Source organism: Nerophis lumbriciformis, linkage group LG08, assembly GCF_033978685.3.
Source record: "Nerophis lumbriciformis linkage group LG08, RoL_Nlum_v2.1, whole genome shotgun sequence".
Lineage (NCBI taxonomy): Eukaryota > Metazoa > Chordata > Actinopteri > Syngnathiformes > Syngnathidae > Nerophis > Nerophis lumbriciformis.
Window position 1 is genome coordinate 34,272,187 of NC_084555.2, and position 14,928 is coordinate 34,287,114.

A 14,928-nucleotide genomic window follows, 5' to 3' on the forward strand; every position below is an offset into this window, starting at 1 on the left:
CAAGGATGGACAATTCAACCCTTAACTCAACAATGAGTAGATGAGTGTTATGTGTGTGTATATGTGTAAATAAATGAACACTGAAATTCAAGTATTTATTCAAGTATTTATATTGAAAGTAAAGTATTTCTTATATATATATATATATATATATATATATATATATATATATGAAATACTTGACTTGGTGAATTCTAGCTGTAAATATACTCCTCCCCTCTTAACCACGCCCCCCGCCCCACCCCCGACCACGCCCCCACCTCCCGAAATCGGAGGTCTCAAGGTTGGCAAGTATGCGGTCAGGACAATAATCAGGACAATAATTGTGTGTACTTACTTTTTCTTCCAAAATGTAACATCAATTATTTACCACTTACTGTCAATGGAAAGCAATTACGTCTATTAAGATCACAAAAAATAAGTGCTAAATAAAAGGGTGCACACTACAAAATGTTATATGATTGTAATCTCTGTTGACAATATCCTAAAACAGGGTTACAGAAAAACATTTCAGGGGAAGCATTCAACTTTTTCAGGGGGGCACCTGCCACAAATGTATTCCATGCTGGTACTTTGTCAACAACTGATTATTACGTGTAAGACAAACACTTATAGTCATGGGTATTGTAAGGAAATGTGTTTGAAATTATTTAAGCATTTATTGTGTCCAAAAAATAAAAGAGTTGGTCATTTATATTGTATTTATGAGATTGCAAAGGACTGTTGTTGATCCAATGCAGCGGGAATAATAGATTTAATTTACAGTTGTGACGTCACGATCGATGACTGCTGCTGATGGCATCATAGGAGTAAAAATCAAACGAGTCTTCTTCACTTTATCTCAATTGTACACATAATACAATGTGGAAAATGTTAAAGCCACACATTTTGGATTCATTTTTGGCGGGGACTCCTGACTTCCTCTTCTGAAGAGGAAAAGCATTTGATTGGCTGTCATTCGTAACAAACTAACACTCCTATTTTAATATACGCCGTTATAGAGCCGAGATTGGATATACTCCGAAATTGTCCCACCCATCGACAAGACAAATTTAATATATTTTTGGATTTCGTTTCTGTCAACCTTTTCGGCTTTTTTTTAATAATTAGCTAAATTGTCAGTTAATTGTGTTATTGTCTCAGTGAACGTGCCTTTGTTTTGATTAAATAGCGTCCTAATTTTTCCTGCTGCGATGTAAAAAAATAAAATAAAATAAATAGCTTCCAGCCCAAGGCAGACACTCTGTGGGCGGGACTGAACAGGGCTATCCAAAATAATTATTTTTGGGGGCGGAATTCCATGAATTTCATGGAGCCTCATCCATCCATTTCTACCGCTTGTCCCTCTCGGAGTCGCAGGGGTGGCTGTAGCCTATCCCGGCTGCATTCAGGGACACCCTGGACAAGTCGCCACCTCATCACAGGGCCAACACAGATAGACAGACAACATTCACACTCACATTCACACACTAGGGCCAAATTAGTGTTGCCAATCAAGCTATCCCCAGGTGCATGTCTTTGGAGGTGGGAGGAAGCCGGAGTACCCGGAGGGAACCCACGCAGTCACGGGGAGAACATGAAAACTCCACACAGAAAGACCCAGAGCACAGGGATCGAACCCAGGACCTTCTTGTTGTGAGGCAAAAGCACTAACCCCTGTTTCACTGTGCTGCCCTTTCATGGAGCCATGAAACCCAAATATTTTTAAATGTGTGAGACATATGCTATTTTTAACACTGAATAAAACTATACAATACAAAAATACAACTAAGGGCCTGATTTACTAAAGGTTTGCGTGTACTAAAATACATGCAAACTTATTAGCACACGCAAACCTGATGTGCAAAGTGGACTAAAGCATACAATTAATTTTACTTCTATGTCTTCATTAATATGCAAAATATATTTTCATCGTCAAAACGGCCACAATACTGGGAGGAGATACAAATGTAATTATTTAGCACACACAATGTGATTTGTCAACACGCATTACCATTTTGCGAGCACTATTTTGTGTTTTATTTAGTATGTGTTAAAAGGACGTGCAAATTGACAATTCCACACACAGCTGCAGGATCAGTGGACAGACAAGAATCCTCTACCCTACCTGTGTTTTTTAACATTTTGGACGGTCAGAAATAAAAAAAATTTAGACTGATCGTCTGTTCAGCAACATCATTTTATTATGTTATAGCTGCTCGAAGACTTAAGGACTTATTAAAACAAATTCAATTGATGTGTTTTGGTGTTATTTTTTTGTTAATGATGTTTGTTTTTTCACATGGAATATATGATAATAACATATTTCTTAAAATAAAAAATCCTCATTTAAATTAGGCTGCCTGCATCACTTTTCAATTGTACAAGCAGTCCTACTAAATCACATGCAACACGCCCAATAAGATTACACACTATTTTATAGATTGCACATGCTGTTTAGCGCGTTGTGTTTGGAGCTTAGTAAACCAGGTCCCTAGTGTGCAAACAAGTTTAGAGTATATTAAGTCAACATTGATTCTTCATAATAATGTTGATATACTAAAGCGAGCGAATCATACATCAATGCGTTTTCTAATTTTGAATGTAATGGGTGTCAAAATGCCTCTTCACATTTGACTATTTCATTAAATAAATGTTATCATGCCTGTTAAACACACCACAGAACCTGCTCTCCCCACAAAGGCAAATTCTTAAATGTCTTAAATTGCTGTGATGAATGAACTTTTACAAGATATTCAATTTTTTTAAGTTTCACTTGTACCGTATTTTTCGGACTAAAAGTTGCAGTTTTTTTCATAGTTTGCAACATAAACTCAGGAGCAACTTTTGTGTGAAATTATTAACACATTACTGTAAAATATCAAATAATGTTATTTAGCTCATTCACGTAAGAGACTAGACGTATAAGATTTCATGGGATTTAGCGATTAGGAGTGACAGATTGTTAGGTAAACGTATAGCATGTTCTATATGTTATAGTTATTTGAATGACTCTTCCCATAATATGTTACGTTAACATACCAGGCACGTTCTCAGTTGGTTATTTATGCGTCATATAACGTACACTTATTCAGCCTGTTGTTCACTATTCTTTATTTATTTTAAATTGCCTTTCAAATGTATATTCTTGGTGTTGGCTTTCATCAAATAAATTTCCCCCAAAAATGCAATTTATACTCCAGTGCGACTTATATATGTTTTTTTCCTTCTTTATTAGGCATTTTTGGCAGGTACGACTTATACTCCGGTGCGACATACTCCGAAAAATACGGTATATGTAAAACGTGGATAAAGTGCACAATAGCGCGTCTTGTAGGAGACAAGCTGGATATACACGGCTCAATAGCATTAAAACGACAGACACACAAAAGGGTGTGCTCCCTTTGAAAGTTTGTTTTTTGCAAGAAGAACCACTGAGCCTTCTGGCTGAAAGCAAATCAAATGGGCGCATGCTGATGATGTTATATTTTATTGTGTTATTTAATGTCAACTAGCAACGAATAAGAAGTTGTTCTGTATCAATATTTGGCCCACTCCTCCTCTCTATGTAAATCTGTCACACTATACAGTATGTGCATCCCTATTCAATAAACATGTTTAGAGGAAGGCATCACATTATAAGTGCAATGATAATGTGACCAGCACTGTACAGTATACACATTTCTCAAAAGGATGGCAGTCAGAGTAGGAAGTCTTTGCCAGGACTGGAGGTTGCAACCTATGGTGTGCTGTTTCTCTTTTAGAGGAGAAGAAAGTGTCACACAGCAGCTGGGCTAAGCAGCACACATGTGCAGATGTACACACCTTTGCATGGTGACATAAACAGACAATAATGCAGGCAGGCGGTTATTGTTCAACATATGCGCAGGCTGCCTGTGCATCCTCTCACAGGCGCCAGGCCCAAGGCAAAGGAGGACACAAATATCAGTCAGAATGAGGGAAAGGTTACAGCCGAGCACAGAGATTGATACAGTTAATTTGATCCCAGGGGTTTGTGGAGTCAGACTGATCCGACTATGCTAACTTATGAGCAGTGTTCGGAATAATGGCGTTGTATAATAACGTCATTACTTTTACTAGTATCGCGTAATCTACTTCATTGATTTTTATGTAGGTTACAACGCTGTTACCATACTTTTTAATGTAAAATGTGGCACGCTACTTTTGATGTGGTGTTATGTCAACATGACAGCATCAAAAGCACAGCAAGTTCAATGCAGGAAGTATATTTTTACGAATGAAAGTCATCAACACACTAAAATGAACTGGATATCACATAGAAGTAGGCAACATCACACAGCAAACAACACAACATGTAAGCACACGCATACTACAACTACTACCAATACTATTACCACTACTACTACTACTATGTGGGGTTAATGAACCACAAACAAAGATTGAAATGACAAACTGGCAAGCCTACAATACCCAACTTATGGACAAGGAGACAACAGCCATGGAAGCACATTAAATCTCTTTATTAACCAGAGGTAACACAATCCCGTTAAAAAAATGCTGTACCGTAAGAGCTAACAAACACAGCTGAGCCAATGCTGCTCTGTCGGGCTCTCTTGCTGACGTCTACTGGCAACAGGCACCACCTTTTAATAGGCACATCCTCACACACTCTGCTTTCATTAAATGTATTTTAGGATTTTTATGTTTTAACTAGCAATAATTACTTTCCCTAGTAATTCATTACGTTTTTAAAGAGCAATTTTGATGTTAATTCAAATAATTGTTTGGCAAAATAACGAGTAACTTTAATGAATTATTTAAAAGTAATTACCCAAACACTGCGCATGAGTTATAGTATTACATTATCTATTCAGTCCATGTAGTCACACACATGTCACCAAAAATGATTCCCGGGCGCGGCCACCGCTGCTGCCCACTGCTCCCCTCACCTCCCAGGGGGTGATCAAGGGTGATGGGTTAAATGCAGAGAATAATTTCGCCACACCTAGTGTGTGTGTGACAATCATTGGTACTTTAACGTTAACTTTAACTTTATGAGAGGAAAGCATCACAACAATCAATTATTTCTTCATCATTTCTTTAAAAAAAAATTACGAGGTCAGCAGACTAGCAGTACAAAATGTTCTACTGTTTAATAGTATTACAGCAACATCCATCCATCCATTTTCTACCGCGTGTCTCTTACAGGGTTGTGGGGCGTGCTGGAGCCTACCACACAACAGCTGGGAGTACAGTAACAACAACATTAATTATAATAATGATACTAATATTTAGGGGTATTCCAATACAACTTTTTTACTTCTGATACAATACCGATATTGCAGTTCAATAATTTGATACTTAAACAGAGAACAATGGTAGGTATGAAAAACACCAACTTTATGACAGATTTATGCTTTCGAAGTGGAGTGCTGATTTTAATTTTTTTGGTCGACAAGTAGTAGTCACAGTAATTCATTAAAATAGGCTCATGACGCAGTAGGTTGAATGATGCGGACACGTTTGTTGATGTATACTTGCTAATACGCTTCTACCTAGGAGACTTTGTATCTGTAAGTAATATGCAGCTCTAATTATTTGATACAGTGATACCTCAACCTACAAGCACATTGCGTTCCACCACCAAGCAATATAAATAATTTTTGGCGGCCGTCTAGGCCCAACAATGGTCCTATGGTTAAGAAAGACTGCCTTAAACATGAAACACAACGAGATACACCTTTTATCTCAAACTACTCGTACGTTGAGGTACCACTGTACAAATGTGGTGTTTTAGACTGCAATATTGCTCAAGGTTATTTTTTACATATGTCTAGCTTGTGTGCTATTGTGTGCTTAGCTGTTGTGTAGCTGCTGGCTCCTAGTAGCCTATAGCCTATTTGTTTCATTTTTGCAAATTACTGGACTATTATACAAAGAAAATACCAACTTTGTGTACTTATTGGAGGACATTTAGATGTTAACTGGCTGTGCAGCTTTGCACAAGTAAACACGCTGCAGGACTGCCTTGATTTTAGGGTTTATATCGGAGATTTTAGATGCAAGCCGATATCTTTTGATATATGTTTTTTTCTGCTGATAACAGACCGATAACTGATATCCATATCAGATAAGGACACCCCTACTGATATAACAAACCACATAACCTGTTAGGCGCTGATAAAAAGAAATAACACAGATTTATTCTACACACATTTATAATAATCGTACATTCCCAAGTTTTAAAGGATGTCTTCCATCACAGTCCACATTCGGCCTGTGTGTTTCCGCGCCTGGTGGTCCCGACCTTATGCTGCGTCTGACTTTCAGTACGCCTCCCCCACACGCACTCACCCATCTGACTGAGGTCACCTCGTTGGTATCGCAAGCGCAGCAGTCACATTGTGCTTCAACGCAGACAGATTGCTTATAATAACCTTTCATTTTTCCTTGTCAGCAATTTGCAGGATAATTTTGGCACCCTTTAAGGATCCAACTCTCCTAATAGGAGGCTAGGAATAAATAAAGCAGTTGTTGAGACTCTATTTTGGGATGGCCTAATCCTATTTACAAGTCAGGACGCACTCCGGCCAATAAAATAGGGGCTCTTCTAACATTGTTGTGTGTGGCAATTTTCACCATTTCTAATAGACCAAAAGTGAACGAGTGTGGCACTTTTAGACTGTTTGGATTTGATGGAATCAATTTTAATGTCATTTTTCAAATTCCATTAAGACAGACCTACACGGAAAAAGGCTAAGTCGGATCATGTAGCATGACACATATTCGCCAGATCGAAGTATTCCTGGTTCAGCGATTTGGCAACAGATGCCTTTGAATGTCTATTTTAATCTACTGTATTGCTTCTAAATTTGCAGAAGTGAATACTGTTAATCCCTGACAATGACATAACAGTAGGCAATAGTTTTATAATAGACTAAACAGAAGGAACGATGAATTGGGGGTGGATGCAATCAAGGTCGGAGAGGTTTTTCTGAATTAATCAAAAGATAAAAGTTTGTACACAAAAAGTGTAAAATGGATTGTGTCCATACATCAACAGAGGTTGAAGGACTAAGTAACTATGCCAGGCCTGCTAGATGGACATTGATCAATACACACAACACATTGTCTCCTGATAAGATCTATCCATTACCGTACATTTAATGCAGCATTCCCATTAAAATGACCTCCTTTCAATTCAAACATACCAACATCCCCTCCATGCAAGCACAGGCTGCAGTATTGCCTGACTATGCGGTGTAATCTATGCATTAATAATATGCGCAGGCAACCTATAAAATAGTGACTCAAAAATGGGGTTCACGCGGGGGCACAGAAAGGCAGCGGAAAAAATACATATATAAACGTGTGACATTAACTCTGCGCCTCTATTTATGCCATTTCCTCCACTCCCTTTATGTATCTAATATTTCTAATTTACCACCGTGCGGGAAAAGTGACACAAGGTGCCATAAATTCCCTTCTAATTCCAAATAATTCCGATTACATGGACGAGTAGTTTTCAATCAGAAAGATAATCTGGATGATAGATGGTGGGATAATTGGCTGTCTCTGCCACGTAAATATTGTGTCGTTCTATTAATCTTGCCGAATGAAGTGTCAAGCTGTCACTCATTCGTCAAACTGCATTAGGAACTATAACGGGTAAATAAATGCATGCTGAATGTGTGTGTGTATGTGTGTGTGTGTATGTGTGTGTGTGTGTGTGTGTGTGTGTGTGTAGTGGAGGGAGAGCTAAGATGAGAGCGTGCAGCTATAGTGGTCCCGTGTCAAGGCAAGAAACGGGCCTGGCAGAGTTGAGTGTGATGCCTGTTTAGAAAATAATAAGTTAAAGACAGTAAAAGTGCAGAAATGTCCCACCCATGGAAACAGAGAGCCGAGGAAGTTCAGTATGTGAGGGGCAAGGAGAACGTTTTAACATTACGAAAAACGGCGTATTGCATTTGTATTATTAAATTATTTCATAAAACTACTGTAATTGTAGAGTATATTTTATGGTATTGTTTATGTATTCTTCATCTCAAAGTTGTTGTATAGCATGTTAAAATTGTTGTTGTTTTTTTCAGATTCAGGATACTTTTAAATTTAGATTAATCAACATTAATCACATGTTTTTACACCCTTGCATAATTTTGATAAACCTGTAAAAAAGACATCACCATTCGAACACAAATGGAGTTTTATTGTCAAAATGTCATACAGGAACCTTTTTTAAATGTTTTACTTCAATGTACGGCAGTGGTCCCCAACCTTTTTGTAACTGCGGACCGGTCAACGCTTGAAAATTTGTCCCACGAACCGGGGGCAGTGTATGTTTTTGGGGTTTTTTTTGTCATAAAAAAATACAATCATGTGTGCTTACGGACTGTATCCCTGCAGACTGTATTGATCTATATTGATGTATAATGTAGGAAGCCGAAATATTAATAACAGAAAGAAACAACCCTTTTGTACGAATGAGTGTGAATGAGTGTAAATGGGGGAGGGAGGTTTTTTGGGTTGGTGCACTAATTGTAAGTGTATCTTGGGTTTTTTATGTTGATTTAATAAAAAAAAAAAAATATACATATATATTTTATTTTTTATTTTTTTTATTTCTTGTGCGGCCCTGTACCAATCAATCCACGGACCGGTACCGGGCCGCGGCCCGGTGGTTGGGGACCACTGATGTACAGCATGTCATTTATTTGTTCAAACTGTCATAACTAAAATTCAGTCTGGGTTTATTTTGAAGTGAAATTTGCCAGTGAGTACAACAGTCGGAGTCTCTTCGGCCTAATAAGTCTATTTTATCGGATTTTGTTTTGCGGCAACAGGCTTGGAACAAATGCCTGCACGCTGCAAAGTTGATCAAAAAAAAAGGCAGCAGTACATTGAACTTATTCCAGCATCTTAAACTATGGAAGCCAATGCAACTCTTGACTAGGCGAACAAGACAATAACAACAAACAAAAAAACAAACTACAGCTAATAAGCAGCTGACTGTGGTGGAATCATTTACACAATGTATGTATGATGATATCATGTATGATAAGAAAGAAGCACTGTGGAAAACGGTCAATCCACGTGGAAAATGTGGCGCTGAAGCAGTGGATAAGCCTGCGTTCATCCACCAATTGAAACAATAGAGACCTCGCAATGCAAATGCTACATTTTTATTTACAGAAGTATTTTATTCAAGACATAGGTTTTGCCTTTCATTGGAAGTTCTATAATTGATTAGGACAATCCTTATTGATCAACATATGAGCAAAAGCATCACAGTAAATATGCCATAATTATCTACAATAGCTGAATTTCATCTGTTTAGTTTTTTTGATTATTAGCCTTTATTTAACCATGTAAAATCCCATTGAGATCAAAGATCTCTTTTCCAAGGGAGACCTGGCCAAGAGGGCAGCAGCAAAGTTACATTAAAAACAGTAAACAAATACATACAACATCACATTTAAAACATTAAAACTTGCTCACATGACACATGTGCAGACAGACAAGGTAGACTCCAGTCCTTTTACAGAAGCTTTAAACTCATTCAATGTAACAAGGGTTTGAAGTTTAATATTCGATTGTAGGTTATTCCAAGCCATCGGTGCTGAAAACTTAAATGCTTTCTTGCCCAGTTCAGTTCTTACTTTGGGGACGACAAACTGCAGAACATTCATTGTACGAAGATTGTGACTTCCTTGTTTCTTTGTTAAAAGACAAGACAGATAAGATGGAGTGATACCCAGAATGGTTTTGTAGATGAAAACATACCAATGATTGAGGCGTCGAGCACATAAAGATGTCCAGTTAACCATTGAGTATAATACGCAATGGTGAGTAAGGGGAGCGCAGTTGGTGATGAATCTCAGTGCCCCGTGGTACACACTATCCAGCTTGTGGAGACAACCAGCAGTAGCATTCATGTACAACACATCTCCATAGTCAATAACAGGTAAAAAGGTTGTTTCCACCAATTTCTGTTTCACAGTAAAAGAAAAGCAAGACTTGTTTCTATAATAAAATCCCAGTAAAAGTTTCAGGTTTTTTACAACATACTGAATGTGCTCCTTAAAACTCAAGTGGTCATCAATTAAAAATCCTAAATATTTAAAAGCAGATACTAACATAATTTGTTGCCCATTTATTGTTAAAATGTTCTCACACAGTGCTGATCTTACAGTTTTTGATGTGGTAAAGAGCATACACTTTGTTTTCTCTGCATTTAAAACCAGTTGAAGATAGCAAAGTTGTTCTTGTACTCTGTCAAATGCATAATAATAAATAATAATAATAATAAAGAGTTTTTAAAAAAAATATTTTATACAAAGTCCTAAAACTTTATAGAAATTTGATTATTTTTCCAAGAGTAAGATACAGTGTTATTTAAAACTACTAGTTCAATCAATCAATCAATCAATGTTTATTTATATAGCCCTTAATCACAAGTGTGTCAAAGGGCTGCACAAGCCACAACAACATCCTCGGTACAGAGCCCACATAAGGGCAAGGAAAAACTCACCCCAGTGGGACGTCGATGTGAATGACTATGAGAAACCTTGGAGAGGACCGTATATGTGGGTGACCCCCCCTAGGGGAGACCCAATACAATGGATGTCGAGTGGGTCTGACATAATATTGTGAGAGTCCAGTCCATAGTGGATCCAACATAATAGTAAGAGTCCAGTCCATAGTGGGGCCAGCAGGAAACCAACACGAGCGGAGACGGGTCAGCAGCGCAGAGATGTTACCAACCGATGCACAGGCGAGCGGTCCACCCCGGGTCCTGACTCTGGACAGCCAGCACTTCATCCATGGCCACCGGACCTGTGTGTCTCCCCCTCCACAAGGGAGAGGGGAGCAAAGGAGAAAGGAAAAGAAACGGCAGATCAACTGGTCTAAAAAAGGGGGTCTATTTAAAGGCTAGAGTATACAAATGAGTTTTAAGATGGGACTTAAATGCTTCTACTGAGGTAGCATCTCTAACTGTTACCGGGAGGGCATTCCATAGTACTGGAGCCCGAATAGAAAACGCTCTGTAGCATCTATATTTTATACAAAGTCCTAAAACTTTATAGAATTTAGATTATTTTTCCAAGAGTAAGATACAGTGTTATTTAAAACTACTAGTTTTTGATCAAATAAAAGTAAAGCTCATCGAGAGGAGCCAGATGAGGTGGTTCGGGCATCTGGTCAGGATGCCACCCGAACGCCTCCCTAGGAAGGTGTTTCGGGCACGTCCGACCGGTAGGAGGCCACGGGGAAGACCCAGGACACGCTGGGAAGACTATCTCTCCCGGCTGGCCTGGGAACGCCTCGGGATCCCCCGGGAGGAGCTGGACGAAGTGGCTGGGGAGAGGGAAGTCTGGGCTTCCCTGCTTAAGCTGCTGCCCCCGCGACCCGACCTCGGATAAGCGGAAGAAGATGGATGGATGGATGGATGGATGGAAGTAAAGCTTATCATCTGTTGGTTTCTTGAAAAAGTAGAGGAAAGAAAAATCGGAAACAATCGTAAATCAATTTGTTTGTGAAAAAAATTGGAGATTTTTTATTTTTAGGCCATATGGCCAAGAGTCTCCTCACTCATCCTTGCACTTCATTGACCTAATCACTCACCATATAACTACCCCACCATATTTCAGGTAACAAGCCACGATTAATGTAAGGGAGCATGTATGCTCAAAACATGTTTGTGATTAATCTGCAATTGTACATTATTAATGTGATATTTTTTGTGTGATTAATCACATTTTTGACAGGGCTAATTTATTTATGAAAATAAAGTCAGAAGGGCCACACATTTTTTCAGCAGCAACTTCAAGGGCCAATATCGTTGATAAAAGTTATATGGCTATAAGTATATAAATAATACTTTGTTACCAAAATAGTAATTATTAGTCACTCTGACCAGGATTCAAGGATTCATAGTCCACTAGTTCAGGGAGTGTTGTTATCCACTGAGCCCTCACCACTTCATTCCTCAAATGATGAGCAAACATTATGTGGAGTTTGTGTAAAAGTGGATGGTTTCTTTATTTGGGTGAGGTTTGGCAGGCCAGATTTGGCCCACGGGAGGCCTTCTAGAAGAATAGATTTCAGTTTTATACCAATATTTGTCCAATCACATTAATCCACAACCTCGTATCGAAGGAAAATGCCAGCGCTGCTTGTTAGGTGACGCATCATGATGACCCAGCCACGCAAACGCTGCGTTTCTACCCCCCGGAAAGTGCAGACTTCACAGTGCGTAAAAGTCTTTAAATAGTGTAAATCGTTTGAGTAAAACCAGATGTACCTGTTACGGACGCGCATCGCTGCGGTAGTTGTGCCGAGAGATTGTGCAGGTAGAAGTGTGTTTATTTCCAAATCAAGTAGATAGTGCAGCAGGGAAGTGCAACGGAAGCACAGGGAACGCTATGCATGTCTTCAAGCTAAGCAAAATATGAAAAAATGCAGTTAAAACAATGACAATGATCCGGACTCAACTGAGAAGTGAAGTCGACATACAAACCCTTCTTTTTTGTGATCCCAGGCAGGGAAGTGTCCTGATCACTAATCAGAGGCAGGTGTGTACAATCAGCGCTCACAGCAATAAGTGACAAAATAAAGGAAGGAGTGCTAAAATGGAAATAAACACTAAACCCGTACACACAAAAAACATGCATAGTTAGACTTGCGATGCCAGGTCATGAAATTAGCATCAATACTATCTGCCATGATTTTGGCATTGCGTTGTCAACGTGATTTCTTATTTGTATGGACTTTTTTGGTGCAGGAAAACCTCCACTTTGAAAGCAAATGAAAGTCTTACGGGTAAGCAAGCCAACACTGCCAATCAAGCAATCAATTCCAAGTTGTTTGTGATGTAACAAAGAAATGTGCTTGGATTAGCGTGTGAGCATACATTAAAATATCTGAATGTTTATATGACTATGCTGATTTCTGGACTTGAATGCACGTACATTTTTAGTAGGAAATCCATGCAACTCTTAACACATGAAGCCCCAAGTATTTATGAGGTGTGCTAAGAAGCAGACTTCCGATCTCATCTAGTTGTAATGACAAGCGACATGCAGACAATCCCATTATAATGTGTTTTTTGAGCGATCGCAAACAGGTAGCAGGTAAAATGGTAAAACTTGTTTTCTTCATGAAATATTACGTTTTTTTTTTAGAGCTGTCAAAGTTAACGCCATAAGGAAAGTTTCCTTGAGTAGCACTATCTTTCTTATTTTTGTGACGCTCAGTCCATACCGTAGGCGTGGAAAAGCAGAGACGCTCCAGCTGATGTTGAGTCACAGGAACAAAAAGGGAACAGAAATGGACAAAGAAAAACATATATTGAATGGCAAGTTTAGCTCCGATGCCCTGGCACGTCGCTCCACAAGACATAAGTTATGACACATGTGATTTGAGTTATCACCGGAGTTCCTGGCTGCTAACAGCATCAGTGTTGCCAAGTCTACTAAAAACAACTTTTGTTCTAAAGTCGCTTGAAAAGTTTGTGAGTAGTGGGTTGCGTTTTGGGGGTTTGTTTTTAAACGTGTGGTTGCTTATTTGGGCTTGCTTTTTGGGCCTCATAATAAAGTAAAACATAATTGCGCAATTAGGTAGTTTGTACTTTTCTACACGTTTCCTGGTTACACACACACAAATAACACCAGAGCTCAGACTGACAAACAAGTGTCAAGACAGAGTGAACATTTGTGACAGAATTAGTGAGGGAAACTTCCCCAAAAAAATATATGAAAATATATATTTTATAATGGGAGAAAAGAGAGTACTCAAGGACTTAATTAGACCCTGGGTAGAAAATGTCTCGAGTCTGTGTGTGTCAGACTTGGTCAAAAATAGGACTCAGATGCAGAGTAGGGAACAATCCGGCTGGCTTTTATTTTGACAGCTGCTTTTCACCTCCTGAGTCAGGGCAATACAACATAGGCTTTAATCTGACTACTCAGCGAAAAAGGTTCCACAAAAAAAGAACAACCAAAAATCCCTCCGAAAGGAGGAAACAAAAATATCTATTGCGGACTATACTTAGCGCAGGATATAATCTATGAAACTTATCAATAACAAAATACGCTCCAAAAGGAGAGAGACACAATGGATATAAAACTTCTTCACTGTTCCTTATCTAGAAAAATAGCTAACAAAAAATGCCACTCAAAGAATTGAGGAAAAAGGAGAACTGTAAGAAAAACAGAAAATCACCACTTCGGCTGCAAAACTATATAACCAAATATCACTCTGTTTAGGAGGAGAAAAGGAAACTCAAAATTCCAACAAGGGAATTCAGGATCAGGGTAATCAAAAGCGGGATGAGACAAGACTTGGTCACGCTGCTGGAGAGGCACGAAACAACGAGACAATCTGGCACAGAACAAAGGGAGGCACGGGCTTATAAGACACATGAGGGTAATGGGGAACAGATGGAAACAATCAGGGATCAGGGATGACGTTAGACTGATGACACAAAAGGAAGAGCAAGTGACCTGAAATGAGAGGAGAGTTACTTTTCAAACTAAAACATGTAATTCACAAGACAGAAAAAAACAAAACAAGACATCCCTCACCGTGGTGTGACAGTGTGTGTCTATGTCTGTTTGTGTGCATTTTGTGTTGATCTGTTAAAAAAAAAGCATCATGTTTGATAAACAAGATTATAATATAATGGGCTTTTATTGTCATTGCACTTTAAGAACTATGAAATTTGTGGAATACTGATGCCATGCAAGGCACCAACCACTACCCATCTGGAGCAGTTAGGGGTCCCGTGTCTTGCTCAAGAACACTTCGACATGAGCTCTACCAGGCCAGGATCAAACCAGTAACCCACTCTACCCACTGAGCCGTGCCTCCGTTTGCATAAATCAAACAATTGCCAAGTCCAAGTACTCTTATTAAAGATTAAAAAAAGTGATTCATTGTGATTAATTAGTTAACGGGACGAAATGCAAT